Below are 15,033 nucleotides of genomic sequence, written 5' to 3' on the forward strand. Positions count from 1 at the left end.
CAGGTTCCACCTATGCACTGTGGCCCACTCATGGATCCCCAGGTACCGAAACCGCTCCCTTGCCACCTAAATGGCAGAGCTGCGAAGTTCGCCTCCCCCGCCTCACAGCATTCTCTGGAAGAAACTCACTTTCCTTACATTCAATTTATAACCCGAAAAAGCCCCAAACAACTCCAGTAAGCCCATGATTCTCCCCCTACTTTCCAATGGGTATGACACAAATAGTAACAGGTCATCGGCGTACAATGACACCAGGTGCTTCCTGCCCCCCTCACAATCCCCCGCCACTCAACCAAGGCCTGAAGTGCCATCGCCAAGGGCTCAATCGCCAACGCAAACAACAGCGGCAACATCGGGCACCCCTGCTTCGTTCCCCCTATACAACCCAAAATACTCCAGGTTCGTCTTATACGTTCACATACTTGTATGGGGGACGTATACAACAGCCAAACCCACGGCACAACACCAACCTCCCCTGAACCTCAAATACCTCCACTCTATCAGGTCAAAGGACTTCTCCACGTCCATGGATACGATCACCTCTGGCACTCACCCCCTTGACGGGGTCATAATTACTCTCAACAACCTCCTATATATTACTGAGTCTGCGAACACCGGGGACCGCTTAACCTGCCCATTTATCCTGCGGACATTCCATGTCACGATTCTCACTTTCTTACTGGAGGCTTGTGTCTCCCCTCACCCCTACAGTCTGCCATCATCAACCTTAGGCTCTGCCCGCCCCAACCCCACTCTGAACTGGGCCCACTCAAGATGGCCACCCACCCTGTCCATGACCAAACTCATCCTCCATAACTGGTACATCGCTGCCTCCCCCCTCCCCCCACTGGCTAACCACCGCAGCCCCCCCCCCCACCACCCCCCCCCCTCCCCCCCCACCACCACTTCCGTTCACTAGCATTCCTTGCTAGCGGGTGAATCCGCCTGAAGGTCCCCCACAACAACAACCCCCACCCACGAATCCGACTTGCACCCCCTGCTCCTTCTCTCCAAATCTCATCCCCGGCCCATAACCACCCCCCCCCCCCCCCGCCCCCACATTACAACTTTTCCCAGTCAGCAAATCAAAACAGATAACAAACTTTCACACTGCTAACTCTTCCCTTCAGCCTCCCCCAGCTTATGTTCATAATAAAGTCATTTGCCTCCTCCGACATCGCAAAGTAATACTCCCGGCCCTCAAAAGTTACCCAAACTCTAACCGGGTACAGCACCCCAAACCGAATCTGCTGCCGATAGAGCACTGCTTTGGCCTTGTTGAACCTCGCCCACTCCAATGTCTTGATAGATCCGGATTTGGTTACCTTCCCACTCACAATCCCGCTGTGCTCTGGCCCACCTCCAAATCTTTTCCTTCTCCTGAAATTTGTGCACAACCACAATCACCGCCCGTGGTGGCTCCTCCACTCTTGGCCTCTGCCTCATGGATCTATGGACCGATCCACCTCCAGGGCCTTGTCCAGCACCTTCTCAATCCGGTCACTCTGGTCTGACACCACCTTCTCCATCTCCTGGATCATCGCCCCTTTCACCTCGAGACTCTTCTCCACTTGTTCCAAGGTCTCGCTAAGAGGTGCCACTGCCCCCTCAATCACCTTTGACCAGTCACTCTGCATTTCTTTATGCTGCTGCTGAAATTCATCCTTAATGAAGCTCATCAACTTCTCCATTAGCAGCTTTCCAGTCAACAATGACTCTTCCCCCTTTGCCATTTTTATAATTGATGCCGGACCATCAGTCTCCTCCAACTCTTTAGCTAGGGCTCTCACTGTCTTCCGTCAAGTTTGGTAACCCGTAGGGCAGCAAGGTGGTGCAGTGGTTAGCACTGCTGCCTCACGACGCCAACGGCCGGGGTTCGATCCCGGCCCCAGGTGGGGTTAGCACATTCTCTCCGTGTCACAACCCAAAGATGTCCAGGGTAGGTGAATTGGCCACACTAAATTGCCCCTTAATTGGAAAAGAAATGGATTGATTACTTTAAATTTAAAAGAAAGTTTGGTAACCTGTAGACATGCCCATCGGGGGAGAACTTATTCCCCTCCACTCTCCGCACAACCTTTCTGCCGGAATTCCCTAAAGTTCAGGTAAAGGGACCTAAACCAACGGCTTCAAGCAGGAGCCGCCCTGTGTGCGACCACTTACTCCATGTCTGCCACTGGAAGTCAGTACTTCATTTCCATTGGCTGACTCCCTTCCCACTCACCAGACTGGACACCACCATCCCCTGAAATGCGTCCCCAATCCAAAGAGATAATAAAATTAATTATTCTGGATTTCACTCACTCCATTTTGGACACTCCCCTCAATCTGACCCACCAGAGATTCAGGGATTGGTGCCTTGAAGTTTGGATGGTCCCATTGTGTGTGTGTGTGTGGGGGGGGGGGGGGTTACATGCCCTTCCTACAGCCTGGGCACAGTCTGCACAGCCACAGTCTCCGAACCTACCATTCCCACATCAGGAGCGACCACCCTGCTTAGTGGGTGTTGCAGACATCCACAAGGACATCTTGGGCTCCACGCACCAGAGGACTAAGGCAGCCATTATCTCTCCTTGCTACATGGGTTTTGTTTAAATAAGGCCTTCGGTCCCAACTGTTGCTCGTTCTGGGTGAGTGTGCTTAACACTCAATTTGGAACAGGCTATGTTTCCCAAAGGTTCAAGAGGAGCTGGTAGAGGGGCTGGGGGCGCCGATAGAGTTGGAGGAGCTAGTCAGGGGGATTGGACAAATGCAGTCAGGTAAGGCGCCGGGGCCGGATGGGTTCCCGGTGGAATTTTATAAAAAGTATGCGGATCTGGTGGGCCCCGTGTTGGTGCGAGCCTTCAATGAGGCATGGGAGGGGGGGGGGCTTTGGCCCCGACGATGTCGCGGGCACTGATCTCTCTGATCCTAAAGCGGGATAAGGACCCCTGGCAGTGTGGATCATACAGGCCTATCTCGCTCCTCAATGTTGACGCTAAGTTGCTGGCGAAGATCCTGGCCACCAGGATAGAGGACTGTGTGCCAGGGGTGATACACGAGGATCAGACAGGATTTGTCAAGGGAAGGCAGCTCAACACGAATTGCGGAGACTGCTAAATGTTATTATGATGCCGGCAGTGGAGGGGGAGGCGGAGATAGCGGTGGCGCTGGATGCGGAGAAAGCGTTTGATAGAGTTGAGTGGGGGTACCTGTGGGAGGTGCTGGAGCGGTTTGGATTCGGGGAGGGATTCATCAAATGGGTGAGGCTGCTCTACGCGGCTCCGATGGCAAGTGTAGTTACCAATGGAAGGAGATCGGAGTACTTTCGGCTCTACCGTGGGACCAGGCAGGGGTGCCCCCTGTCCCCCTTGCTCTTTGCACTGGCGATTGAACCTTTGGCTATGGCGTTGAGGGAGTCAGGGAGATGGAGGGGTCTGGTGCGGGGTGGGGAGGAACATCGTGTATCACTGTATGCGGACGACCTGCTGTTGTATGTGGCGGATCCAGAAGGGGGAATGCCGGGGGTGATGGAGCTGTTAGCGGAATTTGGGGTTAAATTTAGGCAAGAGTGAGGTATTTGTAGTACACCCGGGTGATCAGGAGGAGGGAATTGGGAGACTCCCATTTAAGAGGGCAGTGAAGAGTTTCAGATACCTGGGGGTGCAGGTGGCCAGGAGTTGGGGGACTCTCCATAAGCTTAATTTTACCAGGCTGGTGGAGCAGATGGAGGAGGAATTTAAAAGGTGGGACATGGTACCGCTATCGTTGGCGGGTAGAGTGCAGTCCATCAAAATGACGGTTCTCCCGAGGTTCTTGTTCCTTTTTCAGTGTTTGCCCATCTTTATCCCTAGGGCCTTTTTTAGAAGGGTGACTAGCAGCATCATGAGCTTTGTTTGGGCGCATGGGACCCCGAGGGTGAAGAGGGTCTTCTTGGAGCGGGGTAGAGATGGGGGGGGGCTGGCGTTACCCAATCTCTCGGGGTATTATTGGGCGGCCAATGTGTCGATGGTGCGCAAGTGGATAATGGAGGGGGAGGGGGCAGCATGGAAACGGATGGAGAGGGCGTCCTGTGGAGATACAAGCCTGGGGGCCCTGGTAACGGCGCCGTGGCCGCTCCCTCCTACGAGGTATACCACGAGTCCGGTGGTGGCAGCTACCCTCAAGATTTGGGGGCAGTGGAGGCGACATAGGGGAGAAGTGGGGGGCTCGATGGAGGCTCCGTTAAGGGGGAACCATAGGTTCGTCCCGGGGAACATTGATGGGGGATTTCAGAGTTGGCACAGAGCGGGCATCAGACAGCTGAGGGACCTGTTTATTGATGGGAGGTTTGCGAGCCTGGGGGAGTTGGAGGAGAAATTTGGGCTCCCCCCGGGGAACATGTTCAGGTATCTGCAGGTAAAGGCATTTGCTAGGTGGCAGGTGGAGGGATTCCCTTCGCTTCCTGCGAGGGGGGTGGGCGACAGGGTGCTTTCGGGGGTCTGGGTCGGAGAGGGGAAGATATCTGATATCTACAAGGTTATGCAGGAGGCGGAGGAGGCGTCAGTAGAGGAGCTGAAAGCTAAGTGGGAGGGGGAACTGGGGGAACAGATCGAAGACGGGACATGGGCTGATGCTCTGGAGAGGGTTAATTCTTCCTCCTCGTGTGCGCGGCTTAGCCTCATCCAATTCAAGGTGCTGCACCGGGCCCACATGACTGGGACGAGGATGAGTAGGTTCTTTGGGGGTGAAGACAGGTGTGTCAGGTGCTCGGGGAGTCCAGCGAACCATGCCCATATGTTCTGGGCATGCCCGGCACTGGAAGAGTTCTAGAAGGGGGTGGCGAGGACAGTGTCGAGGGTGGTGGGATCCAGGGTCAAGCCAGGATGGGGACTCGCGATTTTTGGGGTTGGGGTGGAGCCGGGAGTGCAGGAGGCGAAAGAGGCCGGTGTGCTGGCCTTTGCGTCCCTAGTAGCCCGGCGAAGGATCTTGCTACAATGGAAGGATGCGAGGCCCCCAAGCGTGGAGACCTGGATCAATGACATGGCGGGTTTCATTAAGCTAGAGAAGGTCAAATTCGCCCTGAGAGGGTCGGTACAAGGGTTCTTTCGGCGGTGGCAACCTTTTCTCGACTTTCTGGCTCAACGATAGGGTACAGGGACAGTAGCAGCAGCAACCCGGGGGGGAGGGGGGAAAGGGGAGGGAAAAGGGGAGGGAAAAGGGGGGGGGGCAGACAATGACTATATTTGTTTATTTAATTTAAATTTATTTTTAAGTTATTTTGTTGTTCATTGGGGTTGGGGGGTGGGGGGATGGGATACATATGGTCCGGGGGTGTTACAGTTATTATGGGTTATTTTGTTGCATTTCATTGTTTGTCGTTATGTTTTATATTGTCTGTAAAAAATTCCAATAAAAATTATATTTAAAAAAAAAACACTCAATTTGGCTCTGTTTTGTTACTTAGCTCTGGAGTCGCCAGGTATCGTTAAGATACCGCCACAAGTTTCAAGGTCAAGTTCAAAGCAATAAAACCATACACCAATTAGTAAGTTCAAACAAATGAGTTTATTATAATACAATTATAAACTACTCATGCACACGCTAAGATGATTAAACTATTCCTACCACTGAATAAACCAATACTTATCTTAAAGGGAACTGCCGGATCAGGGGACAAGGCCCCTTGTTCTGCACTGGGTCCGCAGACTTCAGGTTGGTACGGGTTAAAACGGGGTTAGGAGTGTCTATCTCTGGTAGCGATCATTGTGAGACACTTATTTGCTGGTGGCCGCTGTCCGAACCTCTCCTCTCTCTCGGTCAAGGTCTTCTTCGGTAAAAGCTGGTCGAGAGGGCTGGTCAAGAGAGGAGGGCTGGTCAAGAAGAATGAACTAAGTTTGGGACCTGTCTTTTATAGGTCCTAGCTTCGCGTCCTTTTGGGCGGACCCTCTATCTGCTGGGGATCGATTGGGTCTCTTCCCAATCGATTTGTTTGAATCCCCCCAATACTGAGGCTGTCCCTCGGCTACTGGGCGGGCCTTCAGGTGCTTTGTCTTCGAACCCCGCTGGTGCCAGGGTGTCTGGCTTACTATACAATGTTGCAATCACTTCCCTATTTGTGTCCATTGTCCCTAGGATCATTCCATTACTATGTTAACTGTCCCGGAGATTGCCTCATTAGTATGCGGAATGTTCGTTTCGGTGCTGTCTGCTCTCTTAGCAGACAGAATACACAGTGGCTTGTTGCAGCCCGCTTGTGCTGCAAACTTTGTCCATTTTAACCTGCAAGCTTTGCGTTCCTCCATTTTGTATTGAGGGAATGGCCAACTTCGGTGGCTACACAACATTCATCAAAAGCATACCAATAAGGTTCTAGTTGTTAGAGAAGTCCATGGAAATTCTCATCGACATCAATACCAAAAACAGAGAGGTCAGGCCAAACCTGCAGAGGAGGGACAATTAACATTTCAATCGCGCAATCACTCCTGCACAGAAAGCGGCCATTTGGCCCATCATGTCAGCACTGGCTTTCCAGACAAGCATTGTGGCTCAGTCAAAGTGCCATTCCCACGCCTTTTCCCTGTACTCCTGCACATTATTTCTATTCAAATAATCATCAAACGCTCCATTGAATGCCTCGAATGAACCTGCTTTTTTGCGGAGAGTAAAACAAGACAAAACAAGCAGGTGCAGCAAAATCGATTGTATCCACATTGCTTTGCCGGACCTATTTTATATCCCCGATCTAAGAAGAAATGGATAAATTTGTTACTAAAAGAGGTGATTCCTCTGTTCATTCAATCGGTGAGAATCATCTGAACCCCAAGAGAAATAAAAATCAAGAAATGTTGAGAGACAGTACAACGAGAGCTATCTGGCCTTTGGATTTTCATGGACAGGAGATTCCCCTTTACCAGAATGTCTCATCTGTAGAGACAAGTTGCCAAACGCTGCGATGGTACCAAGTAAGCTAAAACGCCATTTGCAGGAAAAAACCTCCATCTCTTGCGAACAAAGACGTTCAGTACTTCAATCGTTTAAAGAACAAAATTTGAAGCAGACCCAATGTCTGATGGGCTGTGTGGAGTATTGGAAAAAGCTCAAGAAGCCAGTTACATGGTGGTTGAGCTTATAGAAAAATCAAAGAAGCCCCACATCATTGTCGACACCGTTTTTTAGAAAATATTTTTATTCTCCTTTTTCACATTTTCTCCCAAATTTACATCCACCAACAATAAACAATAATCAGTAACGAATTTCATGTCAATCCCCATATCAATAACAACAATCCCATCCTCCCACCAACCCCCAAACAACTGCCCGCATGTTAACTTAAACAAATAACAAAAAGGAATCAAGAAGCGGCCGTAGTCACTATGAACACATAGTCCCAATCCCCCAACACATCCAAACCCCACAACCCTCCCAATCCCCCCCAATCCTCCCCCCAAAACCCAACCTCCCCCAACACAACACCCCCTACCCCCCATCCAATCCCCCCAACCCAACCCCCCCACCCAACCCAACCCTTCCCCACCCAACCTCATCCTTCCCCTCAGTTCAAACTTAACCTTCTCAAGAGTCAAGAATTCCAACAGGTCCCCCCGCCATGCCAGGGCACAGGGTAGAGAGACTGCTCTTCATCCTATCAGGATCCACCTTAGGACGATCGACGAGGCGAAGGCTGCAACATCTGCCTCCGCACCCGTTTTCAACCCCTGCTGGTCCGACACCCCGAATATGACCTTCCGAGGACCCGGGTCCAGTTTCATGTGCACCATTTTAGAGGTTATCCTAAAAACCTCCTTCCAGTAATCCTCTAGCTTTGGACAGGACCAAAACATATGAACATGATTAGCCCCCCCCCCCCCCCACAACATTCAGCACGGTAGCATTGTGGATAGCACAATCGCTTCACAGCTCCAGGGTCCCAGGTTCGATTCCGGCTTGGGTCACTGTCTGTGCGGAGTCTGCACATCCTCCCTGTGTGTGCGTGGATTTCCTCCGGGTGCTCCGGTTTCCTCCCAAAGTCCAAAGATGTGCAGGTTAGGTGGATTGGCCATGATAAAAATTGCCCTGAGTGTCCAAAATTGCCCTTAGTGTTGGGTGGGGTTACTGGGTTATGGGGATAGGGTGGAGTTGTTGATCTTGGGTAGGGTGCTCTTTCCAAGAGCCGGTGCAGACTCGATGGGCTGAATGGCCTCCTTCTGCACTGTAAATTCTATGATATCTTCTACCTCCTCAAAGAGCCGGCTCATCCTCGCCCTTGTGAGGTGTACTCTACATACCACCTTCAGCTGTATCAGTCCCAACCTCGCGCACGAGGTGGAGGCATTCACTCTCCGGAGCACCTCACACCAGAACCCCTCCTCCATATCCTCTCCCAACTCTTCCTCCCACTTTGCTTTGATCCCTTCCAGTGGTGCCTTCTCCTCTTCCAAAATAGCCCAGTAAACCGCCGACACTACCCCCTCCTCCAGTCCCCCTGTCGTCAGCACCTCCTCCAGCAATGTGGAGGCCGGCTCCACCGGGAAGCTCTGTATCTCCTTCCTGGCAAAATCCCGAACCTGCATGTATCTAAACATTTCCCCCTGCTCCAGCCCATACTTCACTCCCAGCTCCTTAAATCCTGCAAACCAACCCACAAGAAACAAATCTTTTAGTGTCTTAATCCCCTTCTTCTCCCATTTCCGAAAATTTGTGTCCCACTTCCCTGGCTCAAATCTATGGTTCTCCCGAATCGGCATTTCCCTTGACCCTGCCCCCAACCCGATGTGTTGGCGAAACTACCTCCAAATTCTCAATGAAGCTATTATTACCGGACTCCCCGAGTATTTCCCTGGGGCCATCGGGAGCGGCGCTGTTGCTAGCGCTTCAATTATGACCCCCTGCACAAACTCTCCTCCATTCTGACCCACTGGGAATCAACCCCTCTGACCCAGCTCCACACCTTCTCCACCTTCGCCGCCCAGTAATAATACATCAGGTTCGGAAAATCCAAACCCCCTGCCTGCCTTCCCCTCTGTCATTGCCGACACCTTCATTCTGCCTGCATGTAAAAAGACTGAACGCTGTACTGTTAGGAGCTAATGCCGCAAGATAGATCGACATAGTTCCATTTTCTGATAATACAGTTAAATGGTGAATTGACAACATATTGGCTGATATCAAGGAGGTTCTGTAAGAGACGTTAGACACAGCAACTGGGAAGTTTGCTTTGCAGATTGACGAGTCCACCGATATAAGTGGACACTGTCAGCTGCAGGCCAAAGTTCAGGATGTTTTTTAAAAATATATTTTTATTCTCCTTTTACACATTTTTCCCCAAATTTGCACCCACCAACAATAAACAATCAGCAGTAATGAATATAATGTTAATCCCCATATAAACAACAACAATCCCATCCTCCCACCAACCCCCAAACAACTGCCCGCATGTTAACATAAATAACAAAAGGAATCAGGAATCACCCATAGTCACCAGTAACACATACAGTCTCTCTCTCTCCCCCCCCCCCCCCCCCCCCCACACCCCCCACACTAATGTTCAATGTTATCCAATTCTCAAAAGTGCACAATGAATAACGCCCATGGGGAAATGCTTCGGAAAGCAGAAACCCAAAGGGACTTGGGAGTTCTTGTTCACGATTCTCTTAAGGTTAATGTGCAGGTTCAGTTGGCAGTTAAGAAGGCTAATGCAATGAAATGAAATGAAAATGAAAATCGCTTATTGTCAATCGCTTACTGTGAAAAGCCCCTCGTCGCCACATTCCGGCGCCTGTCCGGGGAGGCTGGTCCAGGAATCGAACCGGGCTGTTGGCCTGCTTGGTCTGCTTTAAAAGCCAGCGATTTAGCCCAGTGAGCTAAACCAGCCCTAATGTTCGCATTCATGTCAAGAGGGCTCGAATACAAGACCAAGGATGTACTTCTGAGGCTGTATAAGGCTCTGGTCAGACCCCATTTGGAGTATTGAGAGCAGTTTTGGGCCCCATATCTAAGAAAGGATGTGCTGGCCTTGGAAAGGGTCCAGAGGAGGTTCACAAGAATTATCCCTGGAATGAAGAACTTGTCGTATGAGCAACGTTTGAGGACTCTGGGTCTGTACTCATTGGAGTTTAGAAGGATGAGAGGGGATCTTATTGAAACTTACAGGGTACTGCGAGGCCTGGATAGTGTGGATGTGGAGAGGATGTTTCCACTTGTAGGAGAAACTAGAATCCGAGGACACCATCTCAGACGAAAGGGACGATCCTTCGGCCAGAGGGTGGTGAATCTGTGGAACTCTTTGCCGCAGAAGGCTGTGGAGGCCAATTCGCTGAGTGTCTTTAAGACAAAGATAGATAGGTTCTTGATTAATAAAGGGATCAGGGGTTATGGGGAGAAGGCAGGAGAATGGGGATGAGAAAATATCAGTCATGATTGAATGGCGGAGCAGTGGACCAAGTGGCCTCATTCTGCTCCTATATCTTATGATCTTATGGAATTGTCGAATTCCTCCATACTTCCCCTCAGTTCAAACTTAACCTTCTCAAGAGTCAAGAATTCCAACAGGTCTCCCCACCACGCCAGGGCACAGGGTGGAGAGGTTGATCTCCATCCCAACAGGATCCGCCTTTGGGCGATCAACGAGGTGAAGCCTCCGCACTCGTTTCGAACCCCGGCTGGTCCAACACCCCGAATATGGCCTCCCGAGGGCCCGGGTCCAGTTTCACGTGCACCACTTTAGAGATTACCCGAAAAACCTCCTTCCAGTAATCCTCTAGCTTTGGACAGGACCAAAGCATATGAAAGTGATATACAGGCCACCCCCCCCTCCCCCGCAACACTCACACACATCTTCTGCCCCCTCAAAGAGCCGGCTCATTCTTGCCCTTGTGAGGTGTACTCTATATACCACCTTCAGCTGTATCAGCCCCAACCTCGCGCAGAGGTGGAGACGAAAAGTTCAGTATTTTGATGGAGATTCCATTCAGGAGAATTTTTTATTTTGTAAGGAGCTACCGAGTCATGAGGAAATATTTTGGGTAACAGATACTAACTTGAAGGAAAACAAACTTATCTGGGTCATGTGCTGCAGCATTTGCACTGACACAGCAGCCTTCATGATGGGGAAATTAAAGGATTTGTCAGTATGGCGAAAGAGCAAAATCCTGAAATTCCTATTCATTGTTTTCCCCCCACCGTGAAGCTCATGTAGCCAAAACACTGGTACCATTCAGCTGCAGTATTAGAGCAAGCCATGAAAATCGTGAATTACACAAAATCATGGCCATTAAAATCAGATTTGTTCACTATTTTGTGTGCAGAGATGGGGGCCAAACATCAGAGTTTACTGCACTGAGGTGTGATGGTTATCACGGGGGAAGGTTCTCATCCGTGTTCATGAGCTCCAGAGAGAACTGAGAGTTTTGAACAATGCATGAAGTGCCTTCTAAAGAGTTACTATCTGATAATTACTGGTGGGGTAAGCCTGCAAGTCTCACAGGCATTTTCAGCCATCTGAATGAGCTGAATACTAAAATGTTGGGGCAGAACAGGACAACCCGGACCATCACAGATAAACTTCATGATTTCAGGTCAAAACTGGGCCTTTGGCAAGAAACAGTGGCAGGGGGTTCACTTGAGATGTTTCCACTCACATCATCAGCGGCAGATCCAGCTCATATTCCAATATCTCAAAATGCTGCGAGAGGTTCAAGTGCTACTTCTCCATTACAGATGTGGATGACTGGATTTGTGATCTGTTTAGTTCACTTTCTTCCAATTCATGACAAAAGCAGACATTAAAAGAAAAAGAGGAATATGCAGAACTATGGATGGATCGCATAATGAAGCTGACATTTGGAGAGATATCTTTGGAGGTGTTTTGGTTGACTGCGGCACATGGCTATCTGACAATCTTTGACCATGCTATTGTTGTACTCTTGCCATTTCTGACAACATACCTCTGCAAACTAGCATTTTCAACGCTGGCATATATAAAAAAATAAGAGGGAGAGCTTGTCATTGGAGCAAGATTTGCGGGTGGTACTCTCATGTACTTATCCCCAGATCAAAAGGCTCTGCACAAAAAGGCAGACCCAGGTCCCACTAAACTTTGAGGTTTGCTCTGATCCATTGATTTTCAACTGAATGCTGTAAAACTTTCTAGTAATAGAACCATGAATTCCTCCAGTGCAAAAGGAGGCCATTCCGTCCATTTTGTCTCGACACACTAGTGCCAAGACACTGACTGACAAATCTCGAGTTGGTTCTTGTCGCAGAGAGAGCACTGTTGATGGAGCACATTTAATATTAAAACGCATGCAGACCAAGAAAATACATAAAAGAGATGTACATATGGATAAAAGATTTTTAAAAAAAGATGAGCAGAGTCGGAGCTTGTGAAATTGCAGCCGCTTGAGCGCTCGCATCATGTGGATGTTTCACTGCGAAGGAGATATTTCTTGTTCTTAGACACTGCAATGCTCGCAAGACACAGGTGCTCAGACGTATAGAGAAAGCTGATCCTTTGCTTGTAGAGGTTGTTGCCTCCTCCCAGATAGATTCTGGTGTCTATTACCTCTGCCGTGGCTGAGGAGGAAGCAGTAGTGTGGCCTTTCCTCTTACCCCTCGGCAGAGATGCAAGGTGGAGCTTCATAAGCTGCTCCAATTGCGTGGTGAAAGCTGGCAGCAGCAAAATGCAGTTGAAGACGAGTGAAGTGCTTTCCAACACGTTGACAACCACCTATCAAGCAGTAATCACACTTTTTGAGAAAAAGGAGTGCTGTGAGTCATTTGTCTTCAATCCTGCCCTGGTGAAACCCAGGAGAAGGTGGGAGTGATCTTGGGATCCTAACCCAACATCAGTTTTAGGGGATTTATGAGTTCCTCATAGTGTCCTCTTCCCAACCATCTTCAGCTGCTTCATCAATTACCTTCCTCCTATCATAAGGTCAGAAGTGGGGATGTTGGCAGATGATTTCGCAATATTCAACAACTCCCCAGATACTGAAACAGTCCATGTCCAAATGCAACACAACTTGGACAACATCCAGGCTTGGGCTGACAAGTAGCAAGTAACATTCGCACCACACAAGCGTCAGGAAATAGCCATGACCAACAAAAGATAATCTAACCATCACCCCTTGGCATTTAATTGCATTACAAATGCCGAACCCCCACTATCAACATCCTGGGGCTTGCCATTGACCAGAAACACAAGTGGAATAGCCATACCAGCCTCCCCGGACAGGCGCCGTAATGTGGCGACTAGGGGCTTTTCACAGTAACTTCATTGAAGCCTACTCGTGACAATAAGCGATTTCCATTTCATATGAATATTACGGCTACAAGAACATGTCAGAGGCACATCAAAACAGCGCATACCACTTGTCGTCCAATGGTTTGGTGGACTAGGCTGTACAAACTTTCAAGTCCGGAATTAGGAAGCAGTTGCCAGCCTCCATTAATACCAAGATTTCACGATTTTTGCTGTCGTATAGAACTACCCCACACTCAACAACAGGCATTGCCCCAGTGGAACTGCTAATGGGGCGCGGTTGTGTAACAGTCTAAGCCTCATATTCCCAAATTTAGCGGAAAAGGTGGAGTCTAGGCAAGATATTCTAAAAACCATGACTCATCAAAGGTGGAGAGAACATTTGAAGTGAACGACCCAGTTTTCATAAGAAATTTTGGAAGTGGTTCTAGCTGGGTCTTGGGATCGCTGTGGCTAAGACAGGGCCAGTATCATATATGTCGAAAGAACCCAGGATAAGGGGGAAGGATGTTGCGGTGAACTTTTGAGATCACGTGACTTCCTGATCCGCGGTTTCAGCAAATCTTGGAGTCCACGTGACTCCCAGCCAATGGACCAGAGTCTGTGCAGTTTTAGCTAGAGAGCAGGCCTTTAAAACCCACAGTCAAGGTCTGGACAGCAGGAGGGTAGGAATTGTTGTTGTTTTGCCATATTATGTTTGTAAAATAGTCACTTTTAAATAGTTTTCTGCCTGTAAATAAATAGTTGTTGTTTTCATCCACTGGTGGTGACCTAGATTTTCTGTTATCACACAGGCCATTTGGGATTTTCCAGAACCTACAACAAGGAAAGAGTTTTTAAGATTTCTGGGAATTAGTAGATTTTATCGTAAATTTGTGCCAAACTTTATCAGTGTTATGGCACCACTAACAGAACTCTTGAAGAAGAATAAGAAATTCAACTGGACAGTAAACTGCCAAACTGCATACCAACATTTAAAAACTGTTGACGACGCCACCAAATTATGACAGTTTAAAATGGCTGTGCATGTTAGTGATATTGGTGTGGAGACTGTGTTGTTGCAAGAAAATTAACTTTGAATGAGAAGTCTCTGGGAATTTCTCAAGGAAATTAAATTCTCATCAACAGAAATATTCTACAGTTGGAAAAGAGATTTTGAGTTTGGTTTGAGTTTGAGCATTCCAACATTTTGAGATTTATGTTGCCGGTAATACAGCAGAAGCAATCTCATACACAGACCATAATCCCTTAATGTGACTGGAGACATTTTGAAATTTGAACACCGGGTTGCTTTGATGGGAGTCTGTTATTTCAACTGTTTAATTTGAAAATTATTCACCTGGTTTGGAGAACATCATTGCTGATGCACTGTCGCGAGTGGAAAAGGATTGACATTGACCTTATGTGAAAATACTGTGGGGTATATACATAAAAATAGAAGCAGGAGGTGGCCATTTGGCCAGTCGAGCCTACTCCGCCATTTATTATCATATCATATCATGGCTGATATTTTATGTTAATACATGCATTTGGATCTTTGAAATGTTCGATAAGGTAGAACTTGTGGTTGAGAAATGAAATTGTCTTTAAATAACGGTGTTTCATTTCTAAAACAAAAGGTGGGGGTGTCAAGATTTTTGAAGAAAATAAAGATTTAAAGGGTGCGCAGAAAAAATGAGTGTTTCCAAGGCTGAGGAACTTTAGTTATGTGGATAGATTGAGAAGATATGATTGTTCTCCTTGGAAAAATGAAGGTTAAGAGAGGATTTGATGGAGGCATTCAAAATCATGAAGGGGCTATTAGTCTTTAGTAG

Source organism: Scyliorhinus canicula, chromosome 3, assembly GCF_902713615.1.
Source record: "Scyliorhinus canicula chromosome 3, sScyCan1.1, whole genome shotgun sequence".
Classification (NCBI taxonomy): Eukaryota; Metazoa; Chordata; class Chondrichthyes; order Carcharhiniformes; family Scyliorhinidae; genus Scyliorhinus; species Scyliorhinus canicula.